This window comes from Callithrix jacchus, chromosome 5, assembly GCF_049354715.1.
Source record: "Callithrix jacchus isolate 240 chromosome 5, calJac240_pri, whole genome shotgun sequence".
In the NCBI taxonomy this organism is placed as follows: Eukaryota; Metazoa; Chordata; class Mammalia; order Primates; family Cebidae; genus Callithrix; species Callithrix jacchus.
In genome coordinates this window covers 40504759-40523285 of record NC_133506.1, presented here as the reverse complement: position 1 = coordinate 40523285, position 18527 = coordinate 40504759, and the positions used below count along the sequence as shown (strand labels likewise).

Here is an 18527-nt window from a genome sequence, read left to right as displayed (position 1 = left end):
TTTTGCACTCCTTCAGGGGGGAGTAGCCTATGGAATTTGTTACAGTCCCATTTAAAATCAATTTTTTTGTTCTATAATCTAGAAAGACTAGAATATGCTTATCCCCTGTACACAGAGCTAAGAAGTTTAAGAAGGAGTCCATTAGGAGGTAGCTGTATGAGTTGGGGCAACTGCTATATGGCGTAAACACCTTCTGGGGGAAAACAGGGGACAGGGTTTTTCTATACCTCTTCTTACAATTCCTGGTCCATGTAACCCCCGGATATGCTCATATGCCCATATAAAACTGTCACATTTTTTACTGTGGTCTGAAGAGACATACATTCCAGTCTTCTCTGCTCCCAGGACTAGGAGGGTTAGTATACAGTCCCTCAGGTGGAAATTGTAAAAATTGGGCACTCAATGTATAAACAAATTCCTTCCAGGAGGAATTAATAGACTTAATTATCACTGGAGTGAACTGGGGAAGAAAGTTTAAAAAGTGCCTATATACTTCTAGGGTTAACACTTGTCTGTCTCTTTAACTCCCCAGTGCAAGTTAGTTAGAAGCCAAGCCACTAAGTAGCCACTGGAAGAGTATGTCATAAACTTCTTCCAAGAAAGAAAAAAGTAGCTGCATTTTTATTGTTGTTATTATTGTTTGCCTTTTATCTTTCTTTATTTCTTTCTTATTTGTTTTATTTGATTGAATCTACCTTTGACATTCTTGATTGTATTTTTTCATTTTATTCATTGCATTTTTCAGGTCCAATATTCTATCTGATCTTCAAAAATTATATTCAATCTCTCTGTTAAATTTTCCTGACACATTTCTGAATTGATTCTGTATTAGTCTGTTCTTACACTGCTATAAAGGATTGCCAATGACTGGGTAATTTATAAAGGAAAGAAATTTAATTGATTCACAGTTCTGTATGGCTGGGGAGGGTTAGAATTATGGTGGAAGGGGAAGTAAACACATCCTTTTTCACATGATGGCAAGAAGGAGAAGTGCCAAGAAAAAGAAGGAAAAGCCCCTTAAATAAAATCATCAGATCTCATGAAAACTCAGTCACTATCATGAGACCAGCCTGGAAGCAACTGCCTCCATGATTCAATTACCTCCCACTGGGTCCCTTCCATGGCACGTGAAGATTATGGGAACTACAATTCAAAATGAGATTTGGGTGGAGACACAGCCAGGAAGTAACCACCCCTGTGATTCAATTACCTCCCACTGGGTCCGTCCCATGACATGTGGAGATTATGGGAACCAAAATTCAGATGAGATTTGGGTAGGGACACTGCCAAGCCATATTATTCTATCCCTGGCCCCTCCCAAATCTCATGTCCTCACATTTTAAAACACAACCATGCCATTCCAATAGTCCCCCAATATCTTAATTCATTCTAGCATTAAACCAAAAGTCCAAGTCCAAACTTTCATCTGAAACAAATAAGTCCCTTCCACCTATCAGCCTGTAAAATCAAAAGCAACTTAGTTACTTTCTAGATATAATGGGGGTACAGATATTGGGTAAATACACCCAGTCCAAATGGGATAAGTTGGCCAAAACGAAGGGGCTACAGGCTCCATGCAAGCCAAAATCCAATGAGGCAGTAATTAAATCTTAAAGCTCCTAAATAATATATTTGACTCCATGTCTCACATTCAGGTTACAATGAAGCAAGAGGTGAGCTCCCACATCCTTGGGAAACTCTGCTCCTATGGCTTGGCAGGGTACAGCCCCCTTTGGGGCCACTTTCTTGGGCTGGCATTGAGTATCTGTGGCTTTTTCAGGTGCAGAGCACAAGCTGTCAGTGGATCTAACATTCTGGGGTCTGGAGGATGGTGGCCCTCTTCTCACAGGTCCATTAGGCAGTGTCCCAGTGAGGACTCTGTGTAGGGACTCTTCCACACTTCCCTAGCAGAGGTTCTCCATGATGGCTCTGCTCCTGCAGCAAAATTCTGCCTGGACATTATGGTGAACAACCTCTGAAATCTAGGTGGGGGTTCTCAAACCTCAGTTCTTGAGTTCTGTGCACCCACAGGCTCAACATATGGAAGCTGCCTAGGCTTGGAGCTTGTAACTTCTGAAGCCATGGTCTAAGATATATCTTGGCCCCTTTTAGCCATGGCCAGGAAGCAGGGCACCAAGTTCGAAGACTGCACAAAGCAGCAAGCCCTGGGCCTGGCCCTTGAAACCATTTTTTCTCCCAGGACTCCAGGCCTGTTATGGGAGGGGCTGCTGTGAAGACCTCTGACATGCCCTGGAGACATTTTCCCCTTTGTCTTAGCAATTAACATTTGGCTCCTCATTACTTACAAAAATGTCTGCAGTGGCTTGAATTTCTCCTCAGAAAAATGGGTTTTTCTTTTTTAACACATCAACAGGCTGAAAATTTTCTGAACTTTTATTCTCTGCTTCCTTTTTAAACATAAGTTCTATTTCTAAACCATATCTTTGTGAATACATAAAACTAAATGCTTTTAATAGCAGCCACATCTTGAATGCTTTCCTGCTTAGAAATTTCTTTTGCCAGATACCCTAAATCATCTCTCTCAAGTTCAAAGTTCCACAGGTCTCCAGGTCAGGGTCAAAATGCCACCAGTCTCTTGGTTAAAACATAGCAAGATTCACCTTTATTCCAGTTTCCAATAAGTTTCTTATCTCTGTCTGAGACCAACTCAGCCTGGACTTCATTGTCCATATCACTATCAGCATTTCAAAACCATTTGACAAGTCTCTAGGAAGTTACAAACTTTCCCACATCTTCCTGTCTTCTGAGCCTCCAAACAGTTCCAACCTCTGCCTGTTACCTAGTTCCAAAGTCATTTCCACATTTTTGAGTATCTTTACAGAAGCATCTGACTACTCAGTACCAATTTACTGTATTTGGCCATTGTCATTCGGCTATAAAGGACTGCCTGAGACTGGATAATTTATAAAGGAAAGAGGTTTAATTGGCTCACAGTTCCACATGGCTGGGGAGGTCTCAGGCAACTTACAATCATGATGGAAGGGGAAGCAAACATCTCCTAATTCACATCATGGCAGGAAGGAGAAGTGCTGAGCAAAAGTGGGAAAAGCTCCTTTAAAACCATCAGATCTCATGAGAACTCACTCACAATCACAAGAACAGCATGGAGGTAACTCTCCCATGATTCAGTTACCTCCCAGAGGGTCACTCCCACTACACATGGGGATTATGGGAACTACCATTCAAGATGAGATTTGGGTGGGGACACAGCCAAACCATATCAGATTCTGGGTTTTTTGGTTTTTTTGTTTTTGTTTTTTGGAACTTTGTGGGGCTTCCTTAAAAGCTATTTTGAATTCTTTGTCTGAGAAATCACACATCTCCATGACTTAAGGGTCAGTCTTTGATGTCTTATTTTGTCATATTCAGTCAGGTTATATTTTCCTGAATGCTCTTAATGCTTGTGGATGTACAATAACGTTTACACATTCAAGGATTCAATATTTATTTTAATCTTCACAGTCTGGCTTTGTTTGCTCTTATTCTTATTCAGAGGGACTTCCAGGGATTCTAAACAGACTGATTAATGTGTTCCCTGTGTCTGTGACCACTGCAACCATTTCAACACTAGAGGACACTCTAAGCCCAGGCTTCTGTAAGTCTTGCAAGGCTCTGAAGTTAATGCAGATTTCCAGTTTAAATGGATCTGCAGAAGATCCAAGGAGGGTACTGGGGACATGTGGGAATGCTGGTGAGAAATCATAGTCCAAAAATGTTGTCATGTCCCAAATGGATAAAATTTCTTGCAGGTCTCTACATATGCAGATGGGTTCCCAACCGCAGTGAGAGTGGCTAGAGTTGAGACTGGGTCCACTTGGGATCTACTGCGGCAAGAAGGCCATTCATTGACTCTGACAGCATGTATCACCTAGAAAGTTTCTACACAAGTAGTTAATTCCTAAACTACATCACCAGAAGCCACAGCTGAGATGTGGCCCCCTCAGGATTTACTATGGGATAGAAACTGGCATACCTGTCATGTTGGCTCAGGCAGAAGCACATCTTCAGGGAGGACCCTGAACAAGTGGGATAATTCTCCAATTGCAGCAGGACTGGCTGGAACTAGAACTGGGATCTCTTAGGATCTGCTGTCAGGGAGAGGATGGATGTACATGTCATTGGTTCAGATAGGCACACATATTTCAGAAGATCTTAGCAGATGTGGTAGTTTCTCAATTGCAGTCAGAAGAGGAGTTGAGACTGGGCCCCCTCACAATATGCTGTGGGGCAGAGGCTGAAAAGCCTGGTCATTTGTTTACAGGTAAGCACATCTCCCAGCAAATTCCTGTAAAGACAAGAGAGTTTTCAATTTCAGCAGGAGGGACCAAAGCTGCAACTGAAACCCCCTCAGGATCTTCTGTGGGTTAGAAGCTGAAGAGCCTGTCTTTTTGGTCCGGGCTAGTACATGTCTCCCAGAAGATCTTAGTACTGACAGGATAGTTCCCCCAACTAAGACAATATGGGATGGAGCTGAGACTGGATCCCATCTGGATCTGCTGTGGGACAAAGGATGGCGTGCCTATCCAGCAGGCTCAGACTGCTGGCCTATGAGATATGGATGGGTCTCTCTGTGAGTTGTGTAAGCAGCTCTAAGCTGAAATTCAGCTGATGGGGGCTGGACAAAGCTACATGGCAACTTTCAGGTTCACTATTTAGACAATGTCAGTGAGCAGAGCAGCCTTTCTGCCAAATGTGTGTAATTCCTTCTGGACCCCTCAGCAGATGGTTTTGGTTGCAGCCTCAAGTCAACATGGTGCAGTAGCCAAACCCTGGGAGGACTGGGCCATTTCCAGGATTGAAACCAGGAGCAAGCTTAGCAGATCAGTCACCTGGGTGTCTGTATGCACTCTCAAAATAATCCTCTGAAAGCCTGGGCTCCACTGACGTTTCACACATTCCTCCCTGAATCCAGGGAGACTTTGAACTCTAGATGGGAGTAGAATTCTTATGCTTGTGGTGGGACATGATTAGGTGAATTCTATTTCACCATCTTGGTGATGTCACTTTTTCCTCAGCAGTGGTGTGTGTGCGTGTGTGTGTGTTTGGTTGGTTGATTGTTTTGGCCAATTTGGCAAAGCTTTAAGCTTCATCGTGGGGCTGGAAAGGGCAGGAGAGTGTAAGTCCTCAGCACTGGGATTTGTTGTTTGTTTCCTTTTCACTAACAGGTATTTTGTATTTTTGGCATTCTTGGTTTTCAAGTTATGTTGAGGGTGAGGTTTTGCTTAGAAATTTCTTAGTGGTAGAGTTATTTTATACCGCTTGGGGAGGAGGTTGTGGAAGTTACTCATTCCTCGTCTTCTGCCTTCTATTGTCTTCAGCTATGCCAAAGATCCCCTGGAAACTGCTCACTGAAATAACTCAGAGAAAAATTGTTAATGCACTTGATGGAGATCAACTGAGAAAAAAGAAACGGTGAGTAATGTCTTGGGTGAGTTGAAAAGATGCTATTTTTCTTGCTTCCATTTCATTGCTTCCCTCTGCAATAATTCTGAATGTGATCCATGCATTGGATGTGTCCTCCAGACACAAATCAGGTTTCAAAGGCATATATGGGGTTCCAGTTCTCCCAGCTTCCCAAGCAATGAGAGGTGCTGTCACTAAGGAAGACAGCCTTGTCCAAAGAGTGCTGGAACCAGACAAGGGCTTGGAGACCCAGGACTTCAAAGACAGGTATGAGGCCCCAACATGTTTTACTTTGCTGCCTCTGCATGGCCTCCCTAGAGATATTGACAGTTTATTAACAAAACAATCTTTGAAGCTGGGCGTGGTGGCTCAAGCCTGTAATCCCAGCACTTTGGGAGGCTGAGGCAGGTGGATCACGAGGTCAAGAGATCGAGCCCATCCTGGTCAATTTGGTGAAACCCCATCTCTACTAAAAATGCAAAAAATTAGCTGGGCATGGTGGCGCATGCCTGTAATCCCAGCTACTCAGGAGGCTGAGGCAGGAGAACTGCCTGAACCCAGGAGGCGGAGGTTGCAGTGAGCTGAGATCGCGCCATTGCACTCCAGCCTGGGTAACAAGAGTGAAACTCCGTCTCAAAAAAATAAAAAAATAAAAAAATAAAAAACAATCTTTGAAGGGCATAAGGAACAATTAAATCACTGTGGAAAGATGTATTTCCTTCTTTGCTTTATCACAATTGCACAGGCCCTTGAAGAAAGGAATGCCTTTCCTAATTTCACGCAGTAGGTCAAGCCCAGAAAAGAACTGGCTCCCTGATTCCCAGACATGGGTTCATTCTACCATTGTATGAAAATAGCTGACTTGATCAAATTGTTTCAGACATAATTTCTATGATTCCAACTGATGCCTGAAGATGTCTCCTGATATTTGGAGCTTGTCATTATTTCCAATTATTTTGAATTTCAAAGGAAATTATTAATTGAAAGAAAAAAGAATTTACAACACGATGAGGGTCCATTTTGGGGAGATACAATTTTGGAGCAAATGTTCTTTGGTTTTAGGCCTATCAAGACATGTTCCTGACCACCTGGAAGACTGTGTGACTGGGCAGAGAAGAGAGTGCTTTTACCAGCTTCATCCTCCTTCCAGGTACCCTTTGTTCTCTGATTCCTTTCTGGAATTCAGGAACAGCCAGTACTGTGCCATCTCCCAGATGAGTCCTACTCCTAATAGACATCGATAAGTTCTGTTCTTACTAATCTCATAACATCATCTAGAAAAGCGAAGGCTTGAGCATGTGGTGTTTTCTGAGCCCTCTAACAGAGCCTCCAAACTACCTAGAGCTTTCTGAGGGCATATCTGAATATGTGGATGAGACGTTAGAAGAAGGGGGAAAATGACTTGATTTGGGGTCTTCCTTGCACATCTAAGTTGCCTAAAATGCATTCAAGCCACTCCCAGTGGCTTCCATGAGTACAGCAAATGTCAAGTTTTCAGTTACAGGAGGAGACACATATTCTCTGTCCCATTCCTCTTGTTCCCACCACCTAGACCCAACAACACAACATCCAATAAGCCCTGGAGCCCCGGCTCCATGATCATCCTTGAGAAGGAATAATAGAGCAGCTACTGGACAGCTCAAGGAAAGCTGAAGCCACTTTTTATGCCCTGTCTAGAACTGGGACAGAGAGACTCTCTTTCATCCAGTCATTAGTCCAGCCCTCTCAGGGTAAGCAGGTGCCAGCCATAGGAGGTAAAACAGCCATCCAGTGTTTATCAATTCTTACCATGTCCCTTGATCACACAGCATTTCATTCAATTTAGAACAGAAAGTACCCCTTGATATTATGACGAACCACCTCCTCTCATTAAGGATGAGATAACTGAGTCCCAGAGAGGAGGATGAAGGTCTTTTACTCACAGAGTGCGCCATAGCCATGCTGGGCCTAGAACTAAGATGTAGAGCTAACTTCTTAATAAGGTCACATTGATGGATCCATTTGATCTGGACCATGAAAGGTGGTCCATAGGATTGAGACTGACAGCCTAGCCTGATGGAACAGCATAAGGTAACACGTGAAAGCAAAAGCAAAGAGATGACACTGCAGATGGAAGCACCCCCTTATTCTCTCATTTTAATTAACTCAGTGTTTTCTATTTTTACCTCATTACTTTCAGGAAAATGGCTTTGATAGAACATTCAGCCTCAGGTCCAACACAGTGGCTCATGCCTGTAATCCCAACACTTCAGGAAGCCAAGAAATGTGGATCACTTGAGGCCAGGAGTTTGTGACCAGCCTGGCCAAACTCGTGAAACCTCGTCTCTACTTAAAAATACAAAAATTAGCTGTACATGGTTGTACATGCCTGTAATCCCAGCTACTTGGAAAGTTGAAGCATGAGAATCGCTTGAACCTGGGAGGCAGAGGTTGCAGTGAGCCAAGGTCACACCACTGCACTCCAGCCTGGGTGACAGAGCAAGACTCTGTCTTAAAAAAAAAAAAAAAAAATGCAGCCTCTTTCATTGTTGAATGGACTGAAGGAGTTTTTAGAAAGTCTTTCCAGATCATTCATTTTACATTTGAGAGATTAAGCTTCCATTTAATTTTATTTTACTTTCCAAATATGGAAAAGAATTTGCCTAAAGTTTTTAGCAAATCCGAAGTTATTCAAGAAATGCACTGGAAACATGATGAATTCTTAACCTGTGTTTAATGTTCAATGAGATGGTACAGCTTTCACATTAATTCAGGTGTTAACATTTCTTTACCCTATGAACTGCCTTTAACACCCTTAGCTTCCTTTTCTACTGGATTGTCCAGATTGTTTGAATTTATTTGTCAGAGTGCTTCTTCTTTAAACAAGATTCAAAATTTATTCTCATGCATGTAATACATAATTTTCTGGGGAGCTGTTAACTATAGTTGTAGGTTGCTTAAGAGGTGATACATTCTGAGAAATGGATTATTAGGCAATCATGGCTGTAGAACCATCCTAGAGTGTACTTTTAGGAGTAGAGATGGTGTAGCTTACTACACACTTAGGCAGCATGGTAGCTCCTATTGCTCCTAGGCTACAAACCTGTACAGTATGTTACTGTATTGTAGTGTAGGCTGTTGTCAAACAATGGGTATTTGTGTAACTAAATATGTAGAAACAGAAAAAAGTACTATAAAATGTGGCTTAAAAAATAAAAAATGGTAACCTGTAGAAGGCACTTGTGAGGAAGGGAGCTTGCAGGTCTGCAAGTCACTCTGGTGAGTCAGTGAGTGAGCGGTGAGTACATGTAGAGGCCTAGGCCATCACTGTACGCTACTGTGGACATAAACACTGTAATACACTCAATTTACTTAAAATAATTTTCTTTCTTCACTAACAACCTTATTTTACTGTAACTTTGTTTTTTTAAACAGAGTCTTACTCTGTCTCCCAGGCTGGAGTGCAGTGGCGCAATCTCAGCTCACTGCAACCTCTGCCTCCTGAGTTCAAGCAATTCTCACGTCTCAGCCTCCTGAGCAGCTGGGACTACAGGCGCGTGCCACCACGCCCGGCTAATTTCTGTATGTTTTTAGTAAAGACGGGGTTTAACCGTGTTGCCCAGGTTGCAAACTCCTGAGGTCAGGCAATCCGCCCGCCTCGGCCTCCCAAAGTGCTGCGATTACAGGCTTGAGCCACCACGCACAGACATCTTACTGTAACTTTTTAACTTTATATGCTTTTCAATTATTTTTAACTCTTTGACTCTTTGGTAATAGTACAACTTAAAATACAAACACACTGTACAGCTATACAAAAATATTTCCTTTTTATATTGTTAGTCTATACGCTTCCATTTAATTTTATTTTACTTTTAAGACTTTTTTCTTAAAAACTAAGAGACTAACACACAATAGCCTGGGTCTACTCAGGATCATCATGATCACTTTCTCCCACCTCTCCATCTTGCCCCTCCGGAATGTCTTCAGAAGCAATAGCACGCAGGCAGCTGTCTTCTCCTATGATGGCGATGCCTTCTTCTGGAATACAGCCTGGGAAACTGCCTGGAGCTGTTTTACAGTGAACTTATTTTTTAATAAGTAGAAGGAGGGCACAAAAAGTATAGTAAGTATATAAACCAGGAAAATAGTCATGTACTATTGTTATCAGATGTTACAGAGTGTACGTGATTGGATATGCTACACTTTTATCCAACTGGCAATGAAGAAGGTTTCTTTATATCAGCATCACCACAAACACATGATTAATACATTGCACTATGACATTATCATGGCTGTGACATCAGTCGTTGGTAGCAATTTTCCAGCATTATGTTCTTATGAGAGTACCTTTCATATGCTGTTTGTGGTTGACCGAAGCATTGTTATGAAGCACGTGACTATATTGTTTTCCTTTGCTTATAAATCATATTTAATCTTCCAAATGTTATCAACTTTTATAAAGTCAAATTTTATAATTCTTACAAAAGTATCCCCCAAGTCAGTGTTTTACCAAAAAAAATTATTACCAGATTTCCACAAGAGCTGGAGTCATGTGAATGTCATCTCATAACACATTCTTACAAAAACCATATGATTCCACAAGAATAACAATGAATCATAAACACCATTTCTTCACCATAATCGGTAACCAGAGAACAGTAGAAACTTTACACTACATGTATGGAACGAACAACTGATTTTCAATGAAGGTGTCTCTTGAAATTTTGCCTCCACCCTTTTCAGAGAAAAAAGTGGGGTCAAGAAATACATGTATAAAGAAGAGAAGAGAGAAATGGAGAGCCTGCAATGAAAATAAATTCATGGCTGGGTATGGTGGCTCACACCCGTAAATCCCAGCACTTTGGGAGGCTGGGGCGGGGGCAGATCACAAGGTCAGGAGTTCGAGACCAGCCTGGCCAATATGGTGAAACCCCATCTCTACTGAAAATACAAAAATTAGCCAGGCATGGTGGTGCATACCTGTAGTCCCAGGTACTTGGGAGGCTGAAGCAGAAGAATCGCTTGAACCTGGGAGGCAGAAGTTGCAGTGAGCCAAGATCATGCCACTGCTCTCCAGGCTGGGCAAAAGAGTGAGACTTCATCTCAAAAAAAAACAGTAAATTCATTTCCGCAAGGATAATCACATGAAGCACGGAAAGGAGTGCTGGCACCTCAGGGTGTCTGCTAGGGTTCCTGTGTACTAGCACACTGTCCCTCCTGCTGCAACAGCTTACGTTACTAGGGCATATTTGTCACAAAGGTTGAATCATTATTGACACGTTATTATTAACAAAAGTCCAGAGTTTGTTCATATGGCCTTTGCTACTACCAGTGTTCTTTCCAGGTTTCCATTCAGGACATGTTTCATTTAGTGGTCATGCCTCCTTAGGCTCTTCTTGGTTGTGACAGTTTCATAGACTTTCCTTGTTTTTGAAGACCTTGACAGTTTTGAGGAGTACTGCTTAGGTATTTTGTAGAATGACCCTCAATGGAGATTTGTCTGATATTTTTCTCATTGTTATACTAAGGATATGGGATTTTTTGGAGGAAGACCTCACAGGTAAAGTGCCCTTCTTATGATGTCATCTCAAGGGTATGGATGTCAACATGACTTATGATTGATGTTGCCCTAGATTGCAAGGCTGAGGCAGTCTGTCAGCTCCTCACACTATGAAGTCACTCTTCACCCCGCCCTTTCCATTCTGCACTCTGGAATGAAGTGACTATGTACAGCTATAACTTAACACACTCTTTAAAGAAAAGGCATCTGAATAAAGTATTTGAAATTTTTCTATGTCGGAGATTTATTCCTCATGTATTCTCTTATTCAATTGTCTATATAAATCAGTGTGCAGTCATGAATATTTATTATATGTTGTAATTTTTTTTGCTCAAATGGTGAAACATTTGAATGCTGAAAGTCACAATTCTCACTAGCTATACCACTTACAGGCATGTAAGCATTATATACCACAGCAAACACCTTCATAAAGAAGAAATATTGGAGACATGCAAGGAACACTGACAATAGGAGAATTTAGCAAATTATTTTAGGACGAGATAAACCAAGTGAGATTGCTGGGTGAAATGGTAGTTCTACTTTCAGTTCTTTGAGGAATCTTCAAACTGCTTTCCACAGAGGCTGAACTAATTTACATTCCCGCTAACAGAATATAAACCTTCCCTTTTTTTCTGCATCCTAATCAACATCCGTTATTTTTTGATAACAGTAAATAAAGCAATAAAGATAAAAATGTAAATATATGAAGCAAAGAATAGACAAACAGGTAATCTGCTTAATAAATATTAATCCGATTTTTCTAATACACTTACAAAATACACAAAGCACTAGCTACTGTAATCAAGATGAAAAGGAAGGAAGCACAACTAAATACAATCAAGAATAATAGAGAATTACACTGAAAGAGGGAGAAAACCCTGAGATTGCTTTGTAGACCAGGTTCCTTTCTCACCTCTTGGCTACTGTCCTGACCCCTAAGGTTTTGAGGATGAGGAGGCTGGGAAAGGGCCGATGATAGTGTTTGTCATCTGCCTGGGAGTTGTTTGGGTGAGGGCTGAGAAACCTCCTACTCTGTAACTTCCCTGACATACAGCAGGAGCTGTGAATTTCAAAGATCATGGTGAATAATGCTTCAGCTTTACAAAGCAGAGCTCCAAACAAATATCCTAAGAGTTAAAGGGCAGATTCTTTTAAGTAGCTGGTCTGCTCAGCCAAAAGAAAGAATTTATTCTAAATTTGAATTTGCCATCCTGGCTTGAGTAGGGTTTGGTTACCCCAGGAATGAGGTTTTGGGTCCCACCACAAGGTAACACACTGAGAGTAGTTGTGAGGGTGGCTGAGGACATGGGGACTTTAGAATGGGAAGACAGGAGGGTGATGAGGAGGATCCATTGCAGCCCTGACACCAACTGCAGAGGCCGGAGCTGTTGTGCCCCAGTCATCCTTTCTTCCATGGTTTCCCACAGAGGATGAGCACACCAGAGCCCTGGAGAAGCTGTTCCCAATGTGTGCAGGGCAACACCAGGGGTGCACTGCAGGTAACTAGGAAAGGTGCTGCTCACACCTCCCTTGAAGGAGCGCTTGTTCCCCAGGTGCCTGGAGCGTGGTTAGCTGACTGCTGTCAGCCGGTTCTCCTTCAGGCGTGTTTCAGCTCTGATCACATAGAACCAGGGGCCCTAGCTAAGAGTAGAGTAAGGCTGTGGTACAAGGGTCTACCTTTCCGCCCAATGTGGGACTCCTCTAATGGAAAACTCTTGCCCCAGAGCTCCCTGATGGATTGCCAGAGATGCTGTCAGGTCAGGTTGGCAATGGCGCCCTCTGCCAGTCCTGCTTCCTCTCCTTTACTGTCACAGGTGTGACCTCACAAGGCAACTTGCCCTCTTAACTCTGTCTCAGTTCCTGCTTTCTGGATAACCCAATCTGTAAACGTGCTCACAGAATTTTGAGAGAATGGAAGATTCAGAATCAGAGGCAATGTAAGAAGTAAGAATATCCAGGCAGCATGATCATAGCCAAACTACCCCTCAACAATTATGTGACATGGACCCTACTGCTGCAGTCCTGGACGCTCATCACTGTCACCCATGACCCTGGAATCAAGTGTCACTGTGGACAATAAAACTACCTTGTGCTGAGAAAGAATGTGCCTTTATCATTGCTGCTTCAGGTGGAAGAGTCATTTGCTGAGCATATTAGCACAGCCCTAGGTCTAACGGGTGAAGAAAAGTGACTCTCTGGTCTGCTTCATTCCTGCAACAAGAGGCCAGATCTGTCACTCATCAAGTCACCAAGTCTCAAATATGGTCTCAAATAGGGAGGTGCCACAATATGTGACACAAAGGAGTGCCACATTGTGAGCAGTCAAAAGCATACAAATATCTTTTACACTGTGGATTTTCACAGGGTTCCAAACTCCCCATCAAACTCCAGGCACTCCTTACATTGGCAGGTGCAACAGAAACAGCAAAAATGTTGCCACCTCCGGAAATAGGAGGCTACACTCTACAATTACCTTGAAAACATCCCTAAAAATGTGCTTTGTTTTACTGAGCTAGAGAGTGAGATACTCCTTTTTGAGTTTCTCACCAACAGTAATTTATTTTACAAGATCACATTTAATGGACCTGACCCCTTTTTCTATCTATGTTTTAATCACAGGTTGCATCCTCAGCTTCTCCACACTAGATGATACTTTGTTCTCCAAGCCTACTGCTTAGTGATTTTTATGGGCACACTCATTCCTCAACAATACCTGTCCCACAGCCTTTTCCTCTCCAATCACAACAGAGCACACCACTGCTACCTCCAGGCATGGTGACGCCACATCTGTTGCCCACCAACATTGCCAAATTAGACACCACTTCCACTTGTCTCCCTTGAAGTAGATACCCAGCCACTGATGCCACTGCTACCAGAGTAAACTCACTTCCTGCCATCTCCACATCTGCCTCTTTCTCTATGCCAGTTCTCAGTTCCTCACAGAGTGTGTGCCTCTGACTGTATGAACCACTGCATGTACATATGTGGAGGCTTCCAAGAAGGCAGGGAAGTAGGCATGTGGACTTTGCAGCTTCTGAGAGTGGTGCTTGTATGCTTGGAATCCAAGATTTGAAGTTGTCCACACGACCATTCTCACCTCATTTTGAGCACCAGAGCACAATGTTCCACCCTCTCCTCTACTCTGTGTTCTAGCTTCTGCTTGTGACCTACAGTTTACCCAACTGTAAAAGCGAAGTAGAGATTGGAGATAGTAGACTCTCTAGGGTTTTTTGGCTGGATTCCCTAAACTACCTACTGCCTTGTAGTATCTCTGAGTGTAATGGTGAGGTGAGATCAAGAACGATGGGAAAGATGAGACGTTTGGGGCTGCATAATAATACTGAAGTTACCCAGAGGTGCTAGTACGGTAACTCACTACTCAGAATTCGCATTGCAGACAGAAAACATATGGTTATTCAGGTGCAGCTTCACTGCAGCCATGATCCTCCTAGAGACATGGTTTCACTAGCAAAGGAGTTTTTGCTGAGACTAAAAACTCTGCTACCATATTCGCAGGCTCTGTGTGTGCCATGGGGGTTGCGTAGAATAACTAACGACAATTTTTGGACAGTCTTGTTAGGCTCTCCTTGTCCAGTACATGCTGGGATGGAGAGACTCTGTTCTAGCCAGCCATGTGTGTTTGTCTCCTGGAGTCCAGAATCACAAGGATCATGCACAGGCATCAAGTGCTTCTTGGCTTAGAACAGATTTCTGAGCTGCAATCTTCTGTTGAATTTGAAGTTGGAAGTCCTCTTTGAAATAATCTAGACAAACATCCTCATCATGAAGATGGAAAAACTGGAGTCCAGGAGAGCCATCAAGTTTACTCTAGAAGTCAGAAGCAGAGCTGGGGCTGGGAACTACCTGTCCTAACATGTCATTTCTCTTTGCTAGGATGTTGACCAAGGCAGGAAGATTCGGTAGCCTTTCAAGAAAGACTAGTGATGAATTCATTTTGCCAAGACAGAAAGCAAAGTAATAGAACCAGAGTAATGGGATGACTGAGCCAAGGTGTGGAATCAAATAAAAACATAGATTTGAGGACGCCATGAAGATGAAAGGAACTTGATTATAAAGTGACATGCTGGCCAGGCACAGTGGCTCACACCTGTAATTCCAGCACTTTGGGAGGCCAAGGCAGGTGGATCGTCTGAGGTTAGTTCTATACCAGCCTGACCAATATGGTGAAACCCTGTCTCTACGAAAAATACAAAAATTAGCCAGGCATGGTGGTGTGTGCCTGTAGTCCAAACTACTCAGGATGCTGAGACAACAGAATTGCTTGAACCTGGGAGGCAGAGGTTGCAGTGAGCTGAGATCATGCCACTGCACAACAGCCTGGGTGACAGAGCAAGATGTTGTCTCAAAAAAATAAAATAGAAAATAAAGTTACATGTTACAAAATGTAAAGTCTGTCAGCATCAATGTCTTCTGCATCACCTTGGTGTCCTCACTTGCATTGATTCAACTGCACAAATCTTCCGCTGCTCTTGCAAATTCACTCTTCACCTGGCAGAGACCTTAGCTTAGATCCCAGAAATCTTTCTGATTGTAAGAAAGGTCTTAAGAGATCAAGCTATTTATTTCACAATAACTGAGACACAGACCACTGACAAATGAAATCTGCCCCAATCAGTAGTAAGAAGACCATCTCATAGGAACAAAAAGATGACTCCTGTGTTTGTTTTAAATAACATTTCTTAAATTTTGGTTCAAGTATTTATTTTCTACTTTTATTATCTACTTACATTACTTTTTCTATAAATCATGTATATATGGTTCATGTTCACTTTTCTATTGGTTCATCTGTTTTCTTTTGTGTTATAAAAGTTCTTTCAATATAATATAGAATATATTCATTCCCATCACATGATTGTACTCATATTTTTGAATTTCTAATTGTTTATATTACTATATGTTGGATTTTTTCCAAAAAAGATTTTTATTTGCATATGATTAATAATAAAATTTGCTCCAGAAAGTCATTCCCATAACAACATTCTAAAACTTCACTCATGTGTTCTTTGAGTACTTTTATGGTTCAATCTTTATGTTTAAATTCTTGACCAGCTGAAACATACTTTGAGATAATGTGTAAGATACAAATCCAGTATTTCCCCTAAATCACTGGTAATCTGTCTTAATATCATTTACTGACTTATCTAACACTTCTTGGATAATGTAGGATTGTGCTTTTATTTTTGAAGGCATCAAGTTTCTTTTTTTCCATTGATTGTGTGTGTGTGTGTGTATTTCCTTCATTAATACCATATATTCTAATTATGTTGACATATCATGACAAAATTGGTGGCATTAAAATATGTCATGGCTAACCCTCTTTTTCATGACAGTTTACCCTCAATATATTTCTGGAAATTCTCAAATGCTACTTTATCAGGTGGTATGTTCAATTTCCCTAATCATTAGATTTTCTGGATTGGAGCTGCCAACCTCCTCTTCATCATTTGGCACTAAAATCTCCATTGTTTTTTGAAGAGCACCTTTAGGCTGGACATTCCTCACACTCTGTTCCGAGATAAAGGTCAGTTTGTTTGGGAGGACTTTGGAGCTCTCTGTTCTTATAGCCTGCCTTTCTCCCTTGGAAAATCAGTGAGCTCCTTCTATGGAGCTGTTTTGGAAATAGTGGCCCACTTCTATCAGAGTGACAGCCTTGTTTTACCAACACAGTTCTGGGCATGAGCAGTAGCCTCTGATGTTGTTGGCATGCATTCCCTAACTTGAAAACTCTACCCTACTAATTAGCTGTGCCGGTGGTGGGGTATGGGGGGTCACAATATTCTTTACCTCCAGTGCCTGGGGTAGACCTTCTCCAGTACAAGTAGTGTTGGGTGGAAGAATGGGGTCTCGTAACTCTTGGTCGTAACAAGTGCAATACAACCTCTGCAACATAACCTGGGAGGGAGATCAAGAGATGTTTGCAACCTTTTCCTCCTGGGGAGACATCATAATCCTTGACAGGGAGGTGGGAGAAAAGGGATTTTTCCATTACTTGGCCAGTGATGAATTCATTTTGCCAAGACCAGAAAGCAAAGTAATAGCCAGAACCAGAGTAATGGGATGACTGAGCCAAGGTGTGAAATCAAATAAAAATATAGATTTGGGGACACCATGAAGATTAAAGGAACCCATTTCTCATGAAGATGAAAGATACCCAAGTGAGGCTTCCCTCATGTTGACCTTAGAGTTAGAAAGTACAGAGTGGGTTACAGCCCATTGGCATGGATACTTGTGTTCTCTCAAGGTTTCGTAGAGTTTTAAAAATAAATGTATGCATGTAGGACAATTCCTAAATGGTTGTTTGGTTAAATAGTACCTCTTCACACTGCTATTGCAGAGTAGAAGTCACTGGGTCACTCGATTATTAGTATTGCCTGCTGGAAATTTGGTAAGAGAGCAGATTTTCTGTGCTCTTCCCACAACAAGATAACTACGTGAGACAATGAATATGTTAATTGGCTTCACTGTAGTAATTAACTATGTATATGTATATCCAACATCATGTTGTATGTATACCTTAAATATGCACAATAAAAATAAAATATAAAGTAAATTTAAAAAATAACTTTCACCAGCTGTGATTGTTGGCTGGGAGTAACTCATGGAGCTCTCAATACAGCCATTCCCTAACAACAGTCACCGAGTCATTCACTTCTTAATTACAAAGAAGTCAGTCTTGGCTCAGTTAAAATTAAGTGGATCACAAAACCATTAGGGAACCAATAAGCCCAAGTTATGAGAAAAGGAAAAAGCAAGCAAGGCTATGAATGCAGAATCACAGTCAAAATGAGACACATATTGGCCTTAGTGAAGCTCCTTGGTGATACCTCAAAGTAGGTGGAGGTGACATGACTCACAGCCAATGTCTGCACAATGCATGGACCATCATTTCCATTTCTCTTCTGAAAAGTCAAATACAGCTGCCATTCCTGTAACTGTCCCAGGAATAAATATTCACATCCTATTATCACTAGCTCCCAAGTCCAGTTTAGAGTTTGTGCGTCATATGATATTACCCCAGCATATATTCGTATGAGGTTGTCTCTCAGTGGAGGCAGAGAAAACAAGCATCCAGATTTTCCTGCTTTGTTATAAAAACTGGCACAGCCTCTAGCTTCCAGGGCTCATATGGTGGTTAATTTCTCAAAAATAGGAATGAAATTATTACACTTAGAAGCCAAGAATGCTAATTGTTTACAACAGCCACCCTCATTACATCTTGGGTCCCAGGGAAAGAAAAACTTTGTTTTCCTTCCACAGATTGTATTGTAGCCCCATCTGTGCTACCAACCTGATACAGGACTTTGGACAATCTCTGTCCATTTCTGAAACGGAAATCACCTTCAGGGAAAAAAACAACAGAAAAATCAGGGTTAGAGGGGCCCTCTGAGCACTCCTGACTATGTTACTTCTTGATTGTACAGATACTGATGGCCCCATTCCGGCAACTTTGGATTCCTTGTTGGGGAAAAACAAAAAAAAGAAACAAAGATAAAGGTTCCCATTTTTAAAAAATGGTAGAAATTACCCAGAAAAGGCAGCTGCA

General features: G+C 41.8%; 1 long non-coding RNA gene across 2 annotated transcripts; it reads left to right on the top strand.

Moving 5' to 3' along the window:
- The first annotated feature begins 4925 nt into the window (after positions 1 to 4925).
- On the top strand, positions 4926 to 11193 carry LOC118154061 (uncharacterized). Of its 2 annotated transcripts, none has more exons than XR_004743992.3 (4): positions 4926 to 5137; positions 5340 to 5433; positions 6487 to 6574; positions 7604 to 11193. It is a non-coding gene; the product is annotated as an uncharacterized LOC118154061 (long non-coding RNA). The 2 variants fall into 2 exon arrangements; XR_004743993.3 differs by having other exon boundaries at positions 5015 to 5186.
- The last annotated feature ends 7334 nt before the right edge of the window (positions 11194 to 18527 follow it).